Here is an 18,356-nt window from a genome sequence, read left to right on the forward strand (position 1 = left end):
CTCCTGTTTGACCACTTCCAATTTACCTTGATTCATGGACCTACTATTCCATGTTCCTATGCAGTGCTGTTCTTTACAGCATTGAACTTTACTTCCATCACTAGTCACATCTACAACTGTGTGTTGTTTTCGCTTTGGCTATGTCTCTTCATTCTTTCTGGAGCTATTTCTCCGCTCTTCTCCAGTAGCATATTGGGCACCTAGTGATCTGGGGACTTCATCTTTCAGTGCCATATCTTTTGCCTTTTCATAGTGTTCATGGGGTTCTCAAGGCAGGGATACTGAAGTGGTTTGCCAGTCCCTTCTCCAGTGGATCATGTTTTATCAGAACTCTCCACCATAACCCATCCATCTTGGGTGGCCCTACACAGCATGGCTCATAGTTTCATTGAGTTAGACAAGGGTGTGGTCCATGTGATCAGTTTAGTTAGTTTTGTCTGACTGTGGTTTTCATTCTGTCTGCCCTCTGATGGATAAGGATAAGAGGCTTATGTGAGTTTCCTGATGGGAGAGACTGACTGTGGGGGGAAAATGGGTCTTGTTCTGATGGTTGGGGCCATGCTCAGGAAATCTTTAATCAAATATTCTATTGGCGGGCAGGGCTGTGTTCTCTCCATGTTTTTGGCCTGAGGTCAAACTATGGTAAGGTTATTGAAGGTATTGGCACCTTCTTTTAAAAAGCCTGTTTCCCCAGTCCTGTGGAAGCTCTATAAACAAATCCTACTAGCCTTCAGAGGGACTGGGGGTTCTCAGTCCCTCTCTCAGATTCCCAGGTTGAGAAATCTGTTGTGGGTACTAGAACTTTCTTAACAGTGCAGGAATTTCTTTGGTATAATTGTAAACATGTGTGTACACACACACACACACACACACACACAGAAGAAGAGAGAGTCTTAATATATAGAGCTAGGAAAGATTAAAAAAAAAAAACAGCAACAACCCTATAGAAAAGTAAACATACATGTTACAGAAAAAGAAATATAAATGGTTCTTATTCCAATGAAAGATGCTCCACTCCACTCATAATAATAAGGGAAATTAAATATAAAACTATATTGAAGTACCATTTTTAAACTAATTAGATTGACAAAATTCCAAAAGTTTGGCAACATGGTCCATTGGTAAGGCTGTAGGGAAACGAGCATATTGTTGCTGATGATGCAAAATGGTCCAGTCTCTATGGAGGGGAACTTGGCAATATCTAACAAAATTACATAAGCATTTAATTTATCCTAGCAGTCACGCATTTAGAAACCTATTTCACTGGATCAGGATGGGGAATACATGTAACTCCATGGCTGATTCATGTCAATGTATGACAAAACCCACTGCAATGCTGTGAAGTAATTAGCCTCCAACTAATACAAATAATTGAAAAAAATAATAAAAATAAAATAGAAACCTATTTCACAGATACAATGACATTTGTAAAAAATGGAAAAAATGGTTCATGTGTGAGGCTACTCATTATAGTACTATTTGTAATAGAAAAAAATTTCATCAGGAGGAGACTGATTGAATAAACTATGGAAGATGAACAATAGAGTACCTTGCAGGTATAGAAAGGAATGAGGATAATCTATATAGAGTGCAATGGAATGATCTTCTAGACATATTGTCAAATGAAAAAGAAAATCAAGGTCGAGAAAAGCAAGCTACCATTTATCTAAATATGAAAGAGTAAGGTTGGTCCAAGTACACATACATAAATATCTGCTTATATTACAAAAAGAAACAATAGAAGGATAAACCATAAAACAAAAATTAAAACAATAACGGGGAGGAGGGGACATACCTAAAGGAAGAAGGAAGGAATAAGTTGGATGGGACAAGTATAGAACTGAGAATTTGGGAATAAACTTTGTTTTATAGATTAGGCTATGAAAGAATGCAAATAACTTACATAATGATACAACAAGATTAAATTGAAAATAAACCAATTCTTTAAAATTTAAATGAAACAAATCAACCTAAAATGAAAGAGAAAGAGAGAGAGGAAGAAGAAGATGATGAAGAAGAAACTGAAGGAGAAGAAGAAAGATGAGGGGAGGGGGAGAAGAAAGAAGGGAAAGGGGAGAAAAGAGGAAGGGAGAGGAAGGAGGATGTGTGTGTTCATAATGCTGTCATCATGCCTGGAACATAGTAAGTCTTTAATATACATTAGATATTGTTCTTATAGGAGGCATTTCTTTATTGTGAGCACTGGAATTAAAAAAAAACCTGGACCTCACTCTTCCCTTGTTCACTTGCTAGCCAAGGGAATGATGAGATCTAGCTAGCTAGTATTTATTGGGAATCAACCATGTGTCAGTCATGCCTCTTTATTCTATTCATAAATTCAAAAAATATTTAATGAGCAACTACTCTGTATAATGATACTATTCTAGATGTTGTGACTAAACTGAAACAATCAGACAAATTCCTGTATAACAATTCCAAGTTGTACATTCTCATCTATGTTTCACAAATAAGCAGACTTGAGGTACACTGGTGTATCACAACAAGTGGCCCATCCTGGGAAAACTCTTCCATAATCAGAGATACTAGGCTGCAGTGGGTGCAAAACGATCAGTTGTTCAGTCGTGTCCAACTCTTTGTGGCCCCATGGACTGTAGCCTGCCAGGATCCTCTATCCATGGGATTTCCCAGGCAAGAATACTGGAGTGGGTTGTCATTTCCTTCTCCAGGGCATCTTCCCGACCCAAGGATAAAACTCACCTCTCCTGCGTTGGCAGGTGAATTCTTTACCACTAATGCCACCTGGGATGCAAGGGGGATTCCAAAGCAACATGTGTCCAATCCAAAAAGACTCTCTGTCTTGTGAGTCTGAAACTTCTAGAGACAGGTGGCAACAGTGTATTGGTGCTTTGTGATGGTATCCTACCACAAAAAGTGCACTCGCCTGGGAAGTGTCCTTTCCTTTCTTCCACAACTCGGAGACTTTCCTCTAATCTAGATGCATCAGAGACCTGGCTCAATCTCTTACATCCCCTAGGCAGGATCAGCTGAGAGTACTGAGAGCCAGAGAAGAACTAGATAAATCACACAGACCAAAATCACAACCACAAAGACTCTGAAATTTAAATTATTAGAACCAGACTCACAAAAGTAGACTAGGATCTGTGTGATAAACACAAACAGGTGATTGTCTGCTAAAATAAAAGATTTAAATAGAACCCAGAATCTCCTAATATAATTGACAAAATGTCCAAAATGTGAAGGAAAAATCTCCTGTCAAAACAAGAATCAGGGAAATGCAATGTGAATAAGAAATGGCAATCAACTGACACCAATACTTAGATGAAACTGATGTTGTAATAACCTGACAAGGAGTTTAAGGCAGGCATCAACAATAAATCACAAATTATATTGAGACAAAAGAAAAATTAGAAAATCACAGCAAAGAAATATGAATTATAAAAATGTGCAATTTTACATAGAAACTATAAAAATAAAAACAGAAACAAATCTCACTATATGAACTCAATAGTAGTTAGGAGATGGCAGATAACAGAATCACTGAACTTGAGAACAGAAAAACAGAATGCATGCAATCATGGACCTGTGGAACAACAACGAAAAATCAAACAATTATATTATCAGAGTTTCATGAAAATAAAAGGAAAATATATGTCTGAAAATATTTTCAAAGAAATAAATGTTAATACTTCCCAAATTTGGCAAAACAGCTATTGATTCAAGAGGATGAGAAATTCCTAAATAGAGCAAGTTTAAAGAAATGCAAACCAAAACATATTGTAATGAAATTTCTAAAAACTAAAGACAAAGAAAAAAATCTTAGAAGTAGCTAGAAATAAATGACACTAACTAAAGACAATACTAATAGAAATGACATGGGTTTTCTACTTGAAATTATGCAGGCTGGAATGAAGAGGTCAATGTTTTTCAAGTGCTGAAAGAAAAAAAACTGTCATAAGTGCAAATTCTATATTCAGTGAAAGTACCCTTCAGGAATTAAGAGGAAATAAAGATATTCTGAGGCAAAGGAAAATTAAGAGAATGTGTTGCTAGTAGGTCTATCCTTAAAGAATGGATAAATGGAGTTCTTCAAACAGAAATAAAAATTCAAACAGAAAATAAATGATTAAATTATAGAAGAAGAAATTCTGGAGCATCAAGAAGAAAAAAGGAATATTGAAAGAGCAAAAATATGGGTATATACAATCAACTGTCCTCATGAGTTTTATAAATTGTGTTTATTCATTAAAAGAAAAATCTTAAAATTATCTGATACTCATAGCGATGATATTTGTAAGTGAGAAAGTAAAGGAACCTAAGTAGAATTAGTGTTTCCATACTGTACTAAAAAAATGATAAAATGTTGATACCAGTGGAGAGTGTTAATTCACATGTGTATAATACAATGAATCCACTCTAAGTCCACTATATACAAATGAGTTCCATTCTGAGAGCATATTCATTAAGTCCAATTCGTTTTTAAGTCCAATTTGTTTGTAAGCCCAACAAAGTTAGCATAGGTACCCAGTTGGCTATAAAGTACTGTACTGTCATAGGTTTATAATACTTTTCACACAAATAATACATAAAAACAAAAAATAAAGAAAACATTTTAAATCTTACTGTATAGCACCTTGAAAAGTACAGTAGTACAGTACAACAGCTGGCACACAGGGGTTGGCATCTATTGAATGGGCAAGACTTAATGACTGGAGAGGGAGAGGAGCTGGGAGATGGTAGAGATAAAGGATTGTCAGCAGTAGGAGATGGAGGGAAAGTTGCAATGTCACTGACATCTGACACTGATGGAACACATACTTGCATCTTTGAAAATTCACAACTTGAAGGTTCATATGTAGGGGACTTAGCATACCCAGAATGATGTTGAGGAAAGCTATTCAAAATTATTACAAATAAATCAAGATGGAATCCTAAAAATTTGTTCAAGTAATCCACAGGGAGGCAAGGAATGACACATGGAAGAACAAGAAACAGAAAAAAAAAAAAAAAGGATAAAATGGCAGAGTTAGGGTCTAACATATCAACAGTTACTGTAAATATAAAAAAAAAATTAGTACACCAATTAAGAGCTGAGATTGGCACAGTGTATAAAATGAACACTATCAAATTGCCCTCAGTAAGAATTTCAGGGATGGCTTCAAGATGGTGGAGGAATAGAATGTGGAGAGCACCTTCTCCCTTACAAAAGATCACCTCTCCCACATCAAAAGATCATCTCCATGTGGAACAATTCCACCAAAAAACTTCTGAACACTGGCAGAGGACCCCAGATGTCCAGAACAGCAAAACAATCTCCTCAGAATGAGGGGTTATGTCTTCTGTGCTGTGTAGCCTGAGAAGTCTTGATGCTACTGTAAGAGATTGGGCCTGAACCCCAGAGGCAGTAGACTCAACTCCAGTTCTTTGAACCATCAGAGAACTTCCAAAGCCATGGAACATTAATAGATGGGAGTCCATCCAAAGGCCTCCATACCTACACTGTGACTAAACTCCACCAAGAGACAGCAAGCTCCCAGTGCAGCATGCCCCATGCCAATCCTCCAGCAAAACAGGAAGACAATCCTAAATATTAGCAGACAGGGTGCCCAAAGTCATAGCAAACCCATAGACACCCCAAAACTCACTACTGGACACAGCAAAGCCCTCTAGAGAGAAGAGATCCAGTTCTATCCAACAGAACACTGGCACAAGTCCCCACACCCATGAAACTTTCACAAGACACTGATCCAACCCCATCCATGGGCAGCAGACTCCACAATTAGGAGGAACTACCACCCTCCAGCCTGCAGAAAGGTGACCCTAAACACAGCAAACTAAACAAAATGAAAATACAGAGAAATACACAGCAGATGAAGGAACACAGTAAACACTCAAAAGATCAAACAAATGAGGAGGAGATAAGGAATCTATCTGAAAAATAATTCAGAATAATGATAGGAAAGATGATCCAAAATCTTGACAACAAAATAGAGGCATGGGTAAATAAATTGGAGGCATGGATTGAGAAGATACAAGAAATGTTTAACAAGGACCTAGAGTAATTAATGAATAAACAGTCAACAATGCAATAACTAAGTTTAAAAATACAGTGGAGTGAACCAACAGTAGAGTAACTGAGGCAGAAGAATGGATAAGAGAACTGAAAGACAGAATGGTGCAAATAAATGAAGCAGAGAGGAATAAAGAAAAAATAATAAAAAGAAATGAAGATAGCATAAGAGATCACTGAAACACCATTAAGCACCCCAACTTTTGAGTCATAGGTGTCCCAGAAGAAGAAAAAAGGAAAGGGCATGAGAAAATATATGAGATTATAGCTGAAAACTTCCCTAAAATAGGGAAGGAAATAACCATCCCAAAGCCCATAGAGTCCCAGGCAGGATAAGCTCAAGGAGAAACATATCAAGACACATATTAATCAAACTAATAAAAATTAAACACAAATATTAAAAGCAGTGAGGGAAAAATTTTTTAAAAATTAAAAAAAAAAAGCAGTGAGGGAACAGCAACAAATAACACACAAGAGGATCACTATAAGGTAAATGACTGAATTTCAACTCTGCAGGCCAGGAAGGAATGGCAGGAATACTTAAAGTGATGAAAGGGAAAAATCTACAGCCAGGATTACTCTATTCAGCAAGGATCTCATTCAGATGTGAAGGAGAAATCAAAAGCTTTACATACTAGCAAAAGCTAAAAGAATTCAGTACCACCAAACCAGTGCTTCAACAAATGATAAAGGAACTTCTCTAGATAGAAAACACAGAAAAGACTTATAAAAACAAATCCAAAACAAAATAACAAAAAGTAAACATAATATTAAACTCAAAACAATAAGTAAATGGTAATGGGGTCACACTTATCAATAACTACCTTAAATGTAAATGGACTAAATGCTCCAAGCAAAAGACATAGATTGGCTATATGGATACAAAAACAAGGCTCCCACATATGCTGTCTACAAGAGATTCACCTCAAACCTAGGGACACATATAGGCTGAAAGTGAGGGGCTGGAGAAAGATATTCTATACAAAAGGAGACCAAAAGGAAGCAGAAGTAGCAATAGTCATATCAGATAACATAGACTTTAAAATAAAAACTTTTTTAAGAGATAAAGAGGGACATTACATAATGATCAAGATATCAATCCAAGAAGAAGACAATTATAAATATGTATGCACCCAATGTAGGGGCACTTCAATCCATAAGGCAAATGATAACAACTATCAAAGGGGAAACTGACAGCAACACAGTAATAATGGAAGCCTTTAATAAATACTCCACCCACATCAATGGACAGATCATCTAGACAGACAATTAATAAGGAAATACAAGCTTTAAATGACACATTGGAGCAGCTGGACCTGACATATCTACAGGGCATTTAATTCAAAACCAATAGATTCCACTTTTTTTCTCAAGTGCACATGAAACATTCTTCAGGATAGATCACATCCTGGACCACAAACTAAGCCCTGTTAATTAAAAAAAAAACTGAAATGATTTCAAACGTCTTTTCTGATCATTATGCAGTAAGATTAGATATCAACTACAGGAAAAAAAAAAAAACTATAAAAACCACAAACACATGGAAGATAAACAACACAGTTCTGAATAACCAACAGATTAGTGAAGATATGAGAAAGTAAATCAAAATATTCATAGAAACAAGTGAAAATGAAAACATGACTACTCAAAACCTACAAGATGCAGTAAAAACAGTGCTAACAAGGAAGTTCTTAGCAATACAAGCTTACCTCAAGAAACAAGAGATACATCAAATAAACAACCTAACATTACACCTAAAGCAACCAGAAAAAGAAAAACAACAACAACAAAAAAAACCCCAAAGTTACTAGAATGAAAGAAATCAGAAAGATCAGAGCAGAAATAACTGAAAAATAAATGAAGGTGACTATAGCAAAGAACAATAAAACTAAAAGATGGTTCTTTAAGAAGATAAACAAAATGGACAAACCATTAGCCAAATTCATCAAGAAAAAAACAGGGAGAAGATTCAAATCAATAAAATTAGAAATGAAAACAGAGAAATTACAACAAACAAATCAGAAACACAAAGGATCATAAAATACTGCTACAAGCAACTATATGCCAATAAAATGGACAACTTGGAAGAAATGGGAAAATTCTTAGAAAAATATAGCCATCCAAAACTGAACCAGGAAGAAATAGAAAATATGAACAGATCAATCACAAACATGGAACTCAAAACTGTAAACAAAAATCTTCCTAACAAACAAAAGCCCAGGACTAGATGGCTTCACAGTTAATTTCTACCAAAAATTTAGAGAAGAGCTAACATTTATCCTACTCAAACTCTTCCAGAAAGTTTCAGGGTAAGGAAAACTACCAAACTCATTCTATGAGGCCACTATCACCCTGATACCAAAACCAGACAAAGATGACACACATGCAAAAAAATTTACAGGCTAATATCACTGTTGAACGTAGATGAAAAAATCATCAACTAAATTCTAGCAAACATAATTCAACAACATATTAAAAAGATCATACATCATGATCAGGTGGGCTTTACTGTAGGGATGCATGGTATCTTCTATATATGCAAATCAAACACTGTGATATGCCATGCTAACAAATTGAATGATAAAAACCAGATGATCATCTCAGTAGATGCAGAGGAAGTCTTTGACAAAATTCAATACCCATTATGATAAAAACTCTCCAGAAAGTGGGCATAGAAGAAACATACCTCAACATAATAGAGACCATATACAACAAACCCATAGCAAACATTATCCTCAATGGTGAAAGACTGAAAGCATTTCCTCTAAAATAAAGATGGGGGAGCCACTCTCACCATGACTATTCAACATAGTTTTGGAAGCCTTAGCCACAGAAGTCAGAGAATTAAGGAAATAAAAGGAATTCAGATTGGAAAAGAAGCAAAACTTTCACTGCTTGCAGATGACATGATTCTCTACATAGAAACCCTTAACAACACCACCAGACAATTGCTAGAGCTAATCAATGAACATAGTAAAGTCATAGGGTATAAAATTAATACACAGAAATCCCTTGCATTCCTATACACTAACAATGAAAAATAAGAAAGAGAAATTAAGGAAACAATCTCATTCACCATTGCAACAAAATGAATAAAATACTTAGGAATAAATTTACCTAAAGAGAACACCTGTATGCAGAAAACTATAAGACACTGATAAAAGAAATCAAAGATGACACAAATAGAGAGACATACCATGTTATTGGACTGGAAGAATCAATATAATGAAAATGACTATACTACTCAAAGCAATCTATAGATTCAATGCAACCCCTATCAAACTATGAACTGTATTTCTCACAGAACTAGAACAAATAATTTCACAATTTGTATGGAAACACAAAACACCTTATTAAATAGCCAAAGCAATTTGAGAAAGAAGAATCAAGCTGGAAGAATTAACCTTCCTGACTCCAGACTATACTACAAAACTACAATCATCAAGATAGTATAGTACTGGCAAAAAACCAGAAATATGTACCAATGGAACAAGATAGAAAACCCGAAGATGAATCTATACACCTATATCTATACACCTATATCACCTTATCTTTGAAAAACAAGGCAAAAAAAAAAAAAATACACTGGAGAAATAGTGTCTTCAAAAAGTGTTGCTGGGAAAACCGGTCAACTATGTGTAAAAGAATGAAATTAGAATATTTCCTAACACCATACACAAAAATAAACTCAAAATGGATCAAGTGCTCGGGCCTGGTGCACTGGGAGGACCCTGAGGAGTCGGGTGGAGAGGGAGGTGGGAGGGGGGATCGGGATGGGGAATACGTGTAACTATATGGCTGATTCATGTCAATGTATGACAAAACCCACTGAAATGTTGTGAAGTGATTGGCCTCCAACTAATAAAATAATATTAAAAAAAAAAAGAAAATATAAAACTCTTAGAAGAAAACAGACAGAACACTCTCTTACATAAATCAACAGAAGATCCTATATGACCTACCTCTTAGAGTAATGGAAATAAAAACAAAAATAAACAAATGGGACCTAATTAAAAGCTTTTACAAAATGAATGAAACTGTAAGAACAGTGAGAAGACAACCCTCAGAATGGGAGAAAATAATAGCAAATGAAACAAGTGACAAAAAGTTAATCTCCAAAATGCACAAACAGCTCAAGTACATCAATATCAGAAAAACAAACAGTCCAATCAAAAAGAGGGCAGAGAATCTAAACGGACATGTCTCCAAAGAAGACATACACATGAAAAGATGCTCAACAGCACTTATTATTAAAGAAATGCAAATCAAAACTACAATGAGTTATCATTTCCCAAATGCCAACAGAGGTCCCTATAGTCAAACTATGTTTTTTGTTTTTTTTTTTTTTCTCGGTAGTCATGTATGTATGTGGGAAATGGACCATAAAGAAGGTTGAACTCTGAAAAATTGATGCTTTCAAACTGTGGGGTTTGAGAAGATTCTTGGAAGTCACTTGGACAGCAAGGAGATCAAACCAGTCAAACCTAAAGGAAATCAACTCAGAATATTCTTTGGAAGGAGTGACGCTAAAGCTGAAGAGCCAAAATTTTGGCCACCTGATGCTAAGAGCTGACTCATTGGAAAAGACCCTGATGCTGAAAAGCCTGAGGGCAGGAGGAAAAGGGGGTGACAGAGAATGAGACGGTTGGATAGCACCACCGACTCAATGGACTTGAGTTTTAGCATAGTCTGGGAGTTGAAAGCAGGGAAGCCTGGCATGCTGCAATTCATGGGATCACAGAGTCGGACACGACTTAACAACAAACAACAACATCATCTCAGAAACAGAATGCCACCATCAGAAAGTCTACAAACAATAAATGCTGAGAGGGTGTGGAGAAAAGGGAACCCTCTTACACTGTAGGTGGCAATGAAAATTGATACAACCACTATGGAGTACAGTATGGAGATTCCTTGTAAAACTAGGAATAAAACTACCATGTGCCCCAGCAATCCCAGTACTTGGCATATACCCTGAGGAAACCATAACTGAAAAAGACACATGTACCCCAATGTTCACTGCAGCACTATTTACAATTGCTAGGATATGGAAGCAACCTAGATGTCCATTGTCAGATGAATGGATAAGGAAGTTATGGTGCATACACACAATGGAATATTACTCAACTATAGAAAAAAGAACACATTTGAGTCAGTTCTAATGAGGTGGATGAACATAGAGACTACTATATGGAGTGCAGTAAGTCAGAAAGACAAATATCATATATTAATGCACATATATGAAATCTTGAAAGATGGTACTGACAATCCTATGTGTAGGGCAACAAAGGAGACACAGACATAAAGATGAGACTTTTGGACACAATGAGAGGCAAGGTGGGATGATTTGAGGAAATAGCACTGAAATATACACATTACCAAATGTGAAATAGATAACCAGGGGGAGTTTCATCTATGATGCAGGGAATCCAAAGCTGGTGCTCTGTAACAACCTGAAGGGGGGCGGGTAGGGAAGAAGTTGGAAGGGGGGGTTCAGGAGGGCAACAATACATGTATGCTTATGGCCAATTCATGTTGATGTATGACAGAGGCCATTACAATGTTGTAAATTAATTATCCTACAATTAATTAATTTAAAAAAGAATTTCTTAAATAGAAGTTTCATTTCTTAAGAAATTAAAAAGGAAGAAAGTATCATGAAAAATTTATATTGAAAATTTTATTTCCTAATGGGGAAACAAAGAAAACATGTTCAAATGATCATGTCCCCCCAAATTCTTTTCCTGCTAATTTTATAACAAGAAAAACATTGATCTTCTTAATTAATTTTACCAAGCTAGCACAGTTCTAATATAAATTTTGATGCTGATAGCACCAAGGGCTTCCCTGGTGCCTCAGACTATAAAGAATCTGCCTGCAATGCAGGAGTCCTGGGTTCGATCCCTGGGTCGGGAAGATCCCCTGGAGAAGAGAATAGCTAACCACTCCAGTATTCTTACCTGGAGAATTCCACGGACAGTGGAGCCTGGTAGGCTACCATCCATGGGGTCGCAAAGAGTCACACACGACTGAGCAACTAACACTATTACTTCACTTTCAGCATAATTCTGATATCAATTTTGATGCCGATAGTGTACTTATTTATAAATAAGAGTACTTATTTATTATAAATAAAATATTAACTTATAAAACATAAGAGGTCATTTAACCCAAAATCACAATAAAAAATGCCTTGTCCTGGGTATGGAAGATATTTTAATTTTGGAATTTATTAATATAGGTTATCAAATTAATATATCAATGATACATTCATTAAATAGTCAAGAGATAATGACAAAATGAAATAAAATTAAAAACCATTTCTGATTTTTAAAAATATTATACATTATATAAAAGATTTTTAAGCTACTCCACATTCTGCTTATGTATTTCTAGTCAGGTGCCCAAAATGAGTGAAGAATGAATGATAAACAGTGCATAGAACAGGAAAACAAAAATTCAGAAACAGTTCACAACACTGCAAATAAACAAACACCAAAAGGTGATATTTTCCCCTATCGAATAAAAAAAGGAAACAAACAAACAAACAAACTCCTCACATGTTAGTAATTTAATGTGACAAAGGAAGACATAAAATAGATGATAGACACATACATTATTTATGCTTGGTTAGGTTTCTGGGATATAAGAACTCCATGCACTATTGAAAACAATTGTAATTATAGTGGAAATTAGTAAAATAAAGAAAAAAAAGCAAGTGTTATCTGCTAATATATTACAGGAATCTTAAAACTGAATGCATTCTTTAGCTTGATCATTTTACTTCTAAAAATGTCCTGCTGGAAGAGTGTTGCTCTTCTCTAAAGATTTATTTACAGTGATGTTTACAGTTCATCCTGGAGAAGGAAATGATAACTCACTCTAGTATTCTTACTTGGAGAATTCCATGGACACAGAGGAGCTTGGTGGGTAACAGTCCATGGGATCACAAAGAACTGGACACAACAGAGTGACTAACATTTTACAGTTCATATGAGTGAACTTAAAAACTAAATAAAATAAATAATAAAAATAAGATTGTGTCAGATGCTGTTAGCTTCTTATCAAAAATTCATTGCTCATTTTCTTCCTTATTAACATAACATTGATTTCATTCTGGGTGGTAAAGTGACCAGTCTCAAGAACTGATTCTTAATTGGTCTTATTCTGTTATGGCAATCCCATTTTTGTTTGCCAAGTACTCATGTCCTAGCATCCATTGCAATTTTGAGATACTTATAATGCCCAACTCTGGTTAATATGATACAAAAGATTCAAAAGGAAATCTGTTGGAGAGCTTCTAGGAAAATGTGTGTGTGTGCTAGGCCGCTTCAGTTGTGTCCAACTCTTTGTGATCCTATGGACGATAGCCCACCAGGCTCCTCTCTGTCCATGGAGTTCTCCAGGCAAGAATACTGGATTATGTTGCCATGCCCTTCTCCAGGGGATCTTCTCAACCCAGGTATCAAACCCGTGTCTCTTCTGTCTCCTGCATTAGGCAGGCAGGTTCTTTACCACTAGCACTACCTTCTCCCCTAACAATATTAAGCTGCTTTTTTTTCCCTACTCCTTTTTCCTAACTTTGACTATGATGTAAGGATGTAATGCTTTCAGTTATGGTAACCAAAAGACCACAAGCATGAGGAAAAAATAGCAAGGTGCCCAGGATGTTGACAACATTCTGCCCAACCAACATCAAGGTTTCTTGCTTCCAAATTTCATTACATAAATAAATGTGTTTATGGTTCAAGTCTGTTAAGTTTTATGTTATTTTTAACTTAGTACATCCTAACTGAATAAAAGATTAATTTGCCCACAGCAAAGTTGGGACTCAAATCCATGTGTATCTGCCTCATGTTTATTTTTACTGAACCATTGTGACTTTAAACAGGACACATATCCTCTTTGAGTCTTAGTTTCATCATCTAAAATGGGGCTTATAATACCTTCTTGGTGAGAAATACAGCCAAATGAGATAATGCACATGAAAGCTCTTTACAAAGCACAGACTGCTATACAAGCACAAGCTGTTTATGTGTAAAGTTGTTGCAAAAACACAGTATTGCAGTTACCTCATTTTTTTCTGAGGTTTATAGTAGTACTAAAATAAATTACAACCAAAGAGATGCTTAGACAAATATACATTTCATTATGGGCCACTTTTTGAGAGTTTGGTAACAAACAACAGTTTGACAGAAAGATCTGTTTTTTCCCCTTAGAAAAGTTCAGGTTTGTAAATATGGGTGACTTTAAAGGTAATGGCCATGTACATAACAGGAATACATCTAATACCTTATCCTTATAAAAGTGCTGAGACTTCTGATCATGAAGATCAATGTGATATTTAAAACAGATTTTCTCAAGCCAAGTAGCTTATTCCATTGGGTCCATCATAATGTCCGGCATGACCGAAATCTTGGTGATCATTCCTTGGTCTTGGGATCCCTTATAAACAACGTGGGTACCCCACTGTGGTATAGAATGTTATGTGTAGAGGAGTTAAAATTAGAATTAGTGCTTGTTTCTTGATATCCCTGGGCCTTAGTCTCTATTTGCAAAATAGGTAGAAAAGAGACAGGCTAAATAATTACTACATTTTGTTTCAGTCAGGGGCTCATGTCACTCTTTAACCTGTGAAGTGAAGTGATAGTTGCTCAGTTGTGTCCTACTCTTTGTGACTCTTGGACTGTAGTCTGCCAGGCTCCTTGTCCACGGATTTCTCCAGGCAAGATTACTAGAGTGCGTTGCCATTCCCTTCTCCATGGGATCTTCCTGATCCAAGGATCAAACCTGGGCCTCCTGCATTGCCGGCAGATTATATACCGTCTGAGCTACCAGGGAAGCCCAAACCTAAAACTCTCCGAAGGATTCCTGGTGCACTTAAAAAATTTTTTTCTCATCATAAACTTGAAGAGTCCCCATGATTTGGCCAATCTCTCTCTCTGAGACATCATTATGTACTACTCTGTCTCTCACCCAAAAATCATCAGCTGTACTTACATTTTTCCTCTTCCTTGAACATTCCTAGTTCATTCTCACCTTGGAGCTCTGCACTGGTTCTATCCTCTTCCCAGAAGGCACCTCCTTAAAAAGACATTCCCATACTACACGATAGGAGCTAACCAGTCACTCTGTATAAGATCACTTTAATTTAATTCTTGTCATACTTCCATATCTATGTATGTATTTTGTTCACTGTTTCACTAATTGACCTATGACTGATTCATGTTGAGGTCTGACAGAAAACAGCAAAGTTCTGTAAATCAATTATCCTTCAATAAAAAATAAATCAATTAAAAAAAAAAAGGTAACGTTGGTGAAGGCAAAAATATTTGTCTGTTTTGCCACATCCACAGTGCCTAAAACCATGCCTGCCAGTTTGTAGGTGTTTAAACTATTCTCAAGAAAAAGAAATGCAAACAGGCAAAATGGTTGTTTGAGGAGACCTTACAAACACTGAGAAGGAAGAGAAGCACAAAGCAAAGAAGAAAGAGAAAAATATACCCAACTGAATGCAGAGTTTCAGAGAATGGCAAGGAGAGATAAGAAAGACTTTTTAAGTGAACAATGCAAAGAAATCGAGAAAAAACAATAGAATTGGAAAGACTAGAGATCTCTTCAAGAAAATTAGAGATACCAAGGGAATATTTAATGCAAGTGTTAGTCACTCAGTCATGTCTGACTCTTTGCGACCCCATGGACTGTAGACTACCAGGTTCTTCTGTCCATGAGATTCTCCAGGCAAGAATATTGGAGTGGGTTGCCATTCCCTTCTCCAAAGATAGACACAATAAAGGATAGAAATGGTATGGACCTAAGAGCAGCAGAAGAGATTAAGAAGAGGTGGCAAGAAAACACAGAAGAACTATACAAAAAAGGTCTTAATGACCTGGATAACCACAATGGTGTGACCACTCACCTACAGCCAGACATCCTAGAGTGTGAAGACGAGTAGGCCTCAGGAAGCATTAGTAGAAACAAATCTAGTGGAGGTGATGGAATTCCAGTGGAGCTAATTCAAATCCTGAAAGATTATGCCATTAAAGTGCTGCACTCAATATGCCAGCAACTTGGGAAACCCAGCACTGGCCAATGGACTGGAAAAGGTCAGTTTTCATTCCAATCACAAAGAAGGGCAATATGAAATAATGTTCAAACTACCACACAATTGCACATTGCTTTCACATGTTAGCATGGTAATACTCAAAATAATTCAAGCTAGGCCCCAACAGTACATCAACTGAGAACTTCCAAATGTACAAGATGGATTTAGAAAAGGCAGAGGAACCAGAGACCAAATTGCCAACATCTGTTGGATCATAGAACAAGCAAGGGAATCTAGAAAAACACCTACTTCTGCTTCACTGACTATACTAAAGCCTTTGACTGTGTGGATCACGACAAACCGTGGAAAATTCTTAGAGATGAGAGGACCACACCACCTTACCTGCCTCTTGAAAAAGCTGTATGCAGACCAAAAAGCAACAGCTAGAACCAGACACGGAACAATGAACTGGTTCCAAGTAGGGAAAGGACTACGTCAAAGTTGTATATTGTCACCCAGCTTATTTAACTTATATACAGTCAGTTCAGTTCAGTCACTCAGTCATGTCCAACTCTTTGCAACCTCATGGACTGCAGCATGTCAGGGTTCCCTGTCCATCACCAACTCCCAGAGCTTGCTCAAACTCATGTTCATTGAATCAGTGATGCCATCCAACCATCTCATCCTCTGTTGTCCCCTTCTCCTCCTGCCTTCAATCTTTCCAAGCATCACAGTCTTTGCCAATGAGTCAGTCCTTCCTATTAGGTGGCCAAAGTACATCATGTGTACAGATATACAGAGTACATCATGTGAAATGTTGGGCTGGATGAAGCTCAAGCTGGAATCAAGATTACCAAGAGAAATACCAATAACCTCAGATATGTAGATGACACAACCCTAATGGCAGGAAGCAGAGAGGAACTAAAGAGCCTCTTGATGAAGGTGAAAGAGGACAGTGAAAATGCTGGTTTAAAACTCAACATTCAAAAAACTAAGATCATACCATCCAGTTCCATTACTTCATGTCAAATAGATGTGAAAACAATGAAAACAGTGACATATTTTATTTTCTTGGGTTCCAAAATCACCGTGGAGAGTGGCTGCAGAAATTAAAAGATGTTTGCTCCTTGGAAGAAAAGCTATGACAAACCTAACCAGCATATTAAAAGGCAGAGACACCATTTTGCTGACTAGGTTCATACAGTCAAAGCTATGGTTTTTTTCCAGTAGTCATGCATGGATGTGAGAGTTGGACCATAAAGAAACCTGAGCACTGAAGACTTGATGCTTCTGTGCATCAATACTGTGGTATTGGCAAAGACTTGTGACAGTCCCTTGGACAGCAAGGAGATCAAACCAGTCATCCTTAAAGGGAACCAACCCTGAATATTCACTGGAAGGATTGATGCTGAAGCTCCAATACTTTGGCCAACTGATGCGAAGAGCCAACTCATTGCAAAAGACCCTGATACTGGGAAATGTTGAGGGTAGGAGGAGAATGGGGTGACAGAGGATGAGATGTTTGGATGGCATCATTGACTCAATGGATATGAGTTTGGGCAAACTCAGGAGATAGTGAAGGATAGGGATAGGGAAGCCTGGTGTGCTGTAGTCATGGGGTCACAAAGAGTAGGGCATGACCTAGTGACTGAATAACAATGAACAAAAGCAGTAAGTGATTGCTGAATTAATAGACAACTGCATAAAATATGTGAGTGTGAAAAAAATCTGCTGATTGCTCCCAAACTTTGTGTCCCCAACTGCAGTCTCAATTTAATACCACCCTCAGTTTCTGGGACCAACAGGGACCTGAAGCAGAAACAATTATGCAGCTCTACAAATCAGGGTTGAGTATATAATTCCTGCCTTGTGGGTTGTTTTGTTACCAACTGGGATTCTTAGACCCTTCCCAGTTCCCCATCAATGAATCCTCTCTTGCAGTTTCCTCAGTGGCCCAGTTCCTGTATACAGAGGCCACATTTCAGCCTACTCAGTTCTCTCTTTTCCACTCCTAAGACTTGATAGCTGGCTCCTGGACCCCAGATGAGTGGCTCTTGCTTTAGTTGACATATGTCCCTAATACTTAACAGCCTTCCTAAGCCTTTGCATTATATATCTCCTCTTGAGATACTCCATTATCTCATGGAATCCTCCCCTGCCTCTAATGCTGCCAGATTGAATTCCTAATGAAACTGTGACTGCTATTGTCATAATCTTTGGATATCATATGTTTTATTTACTAAACCTATTAGCCACAGATGG

The 18,356-nt window shown here is 37.0% G+C and overlaps 1 protein-coding gene across 2 annotated transcripts in view; it reads right to left on the reverse strand.

Moving 5' to 3' along the window:
• EDA2R (ectodysplasin A2 receptor) overlaps nt 1-18,356 on the reverse strand; it is a 112,594-nt gene that overhangs the window by 70,813 nt on the left and 23,425 nt on the right. The gene's annotated exons all lie outside the window — the stretch shown is intronic.

The sequence above is a fragment of the Muntiacus reevesi genome, chromosome X, assembly GCF_963930625.1.
Source record: "Muntiacus reevesi chromosome X, mMunRee1.1, whole genome shotgun sequence".
NCBI classification, from domain to species: Eukaryota; Metazoa; Chordata; class Mammalia; order Artiodactyla; family Cervidae; genus Muntiacus; species Muntiacus reevesi.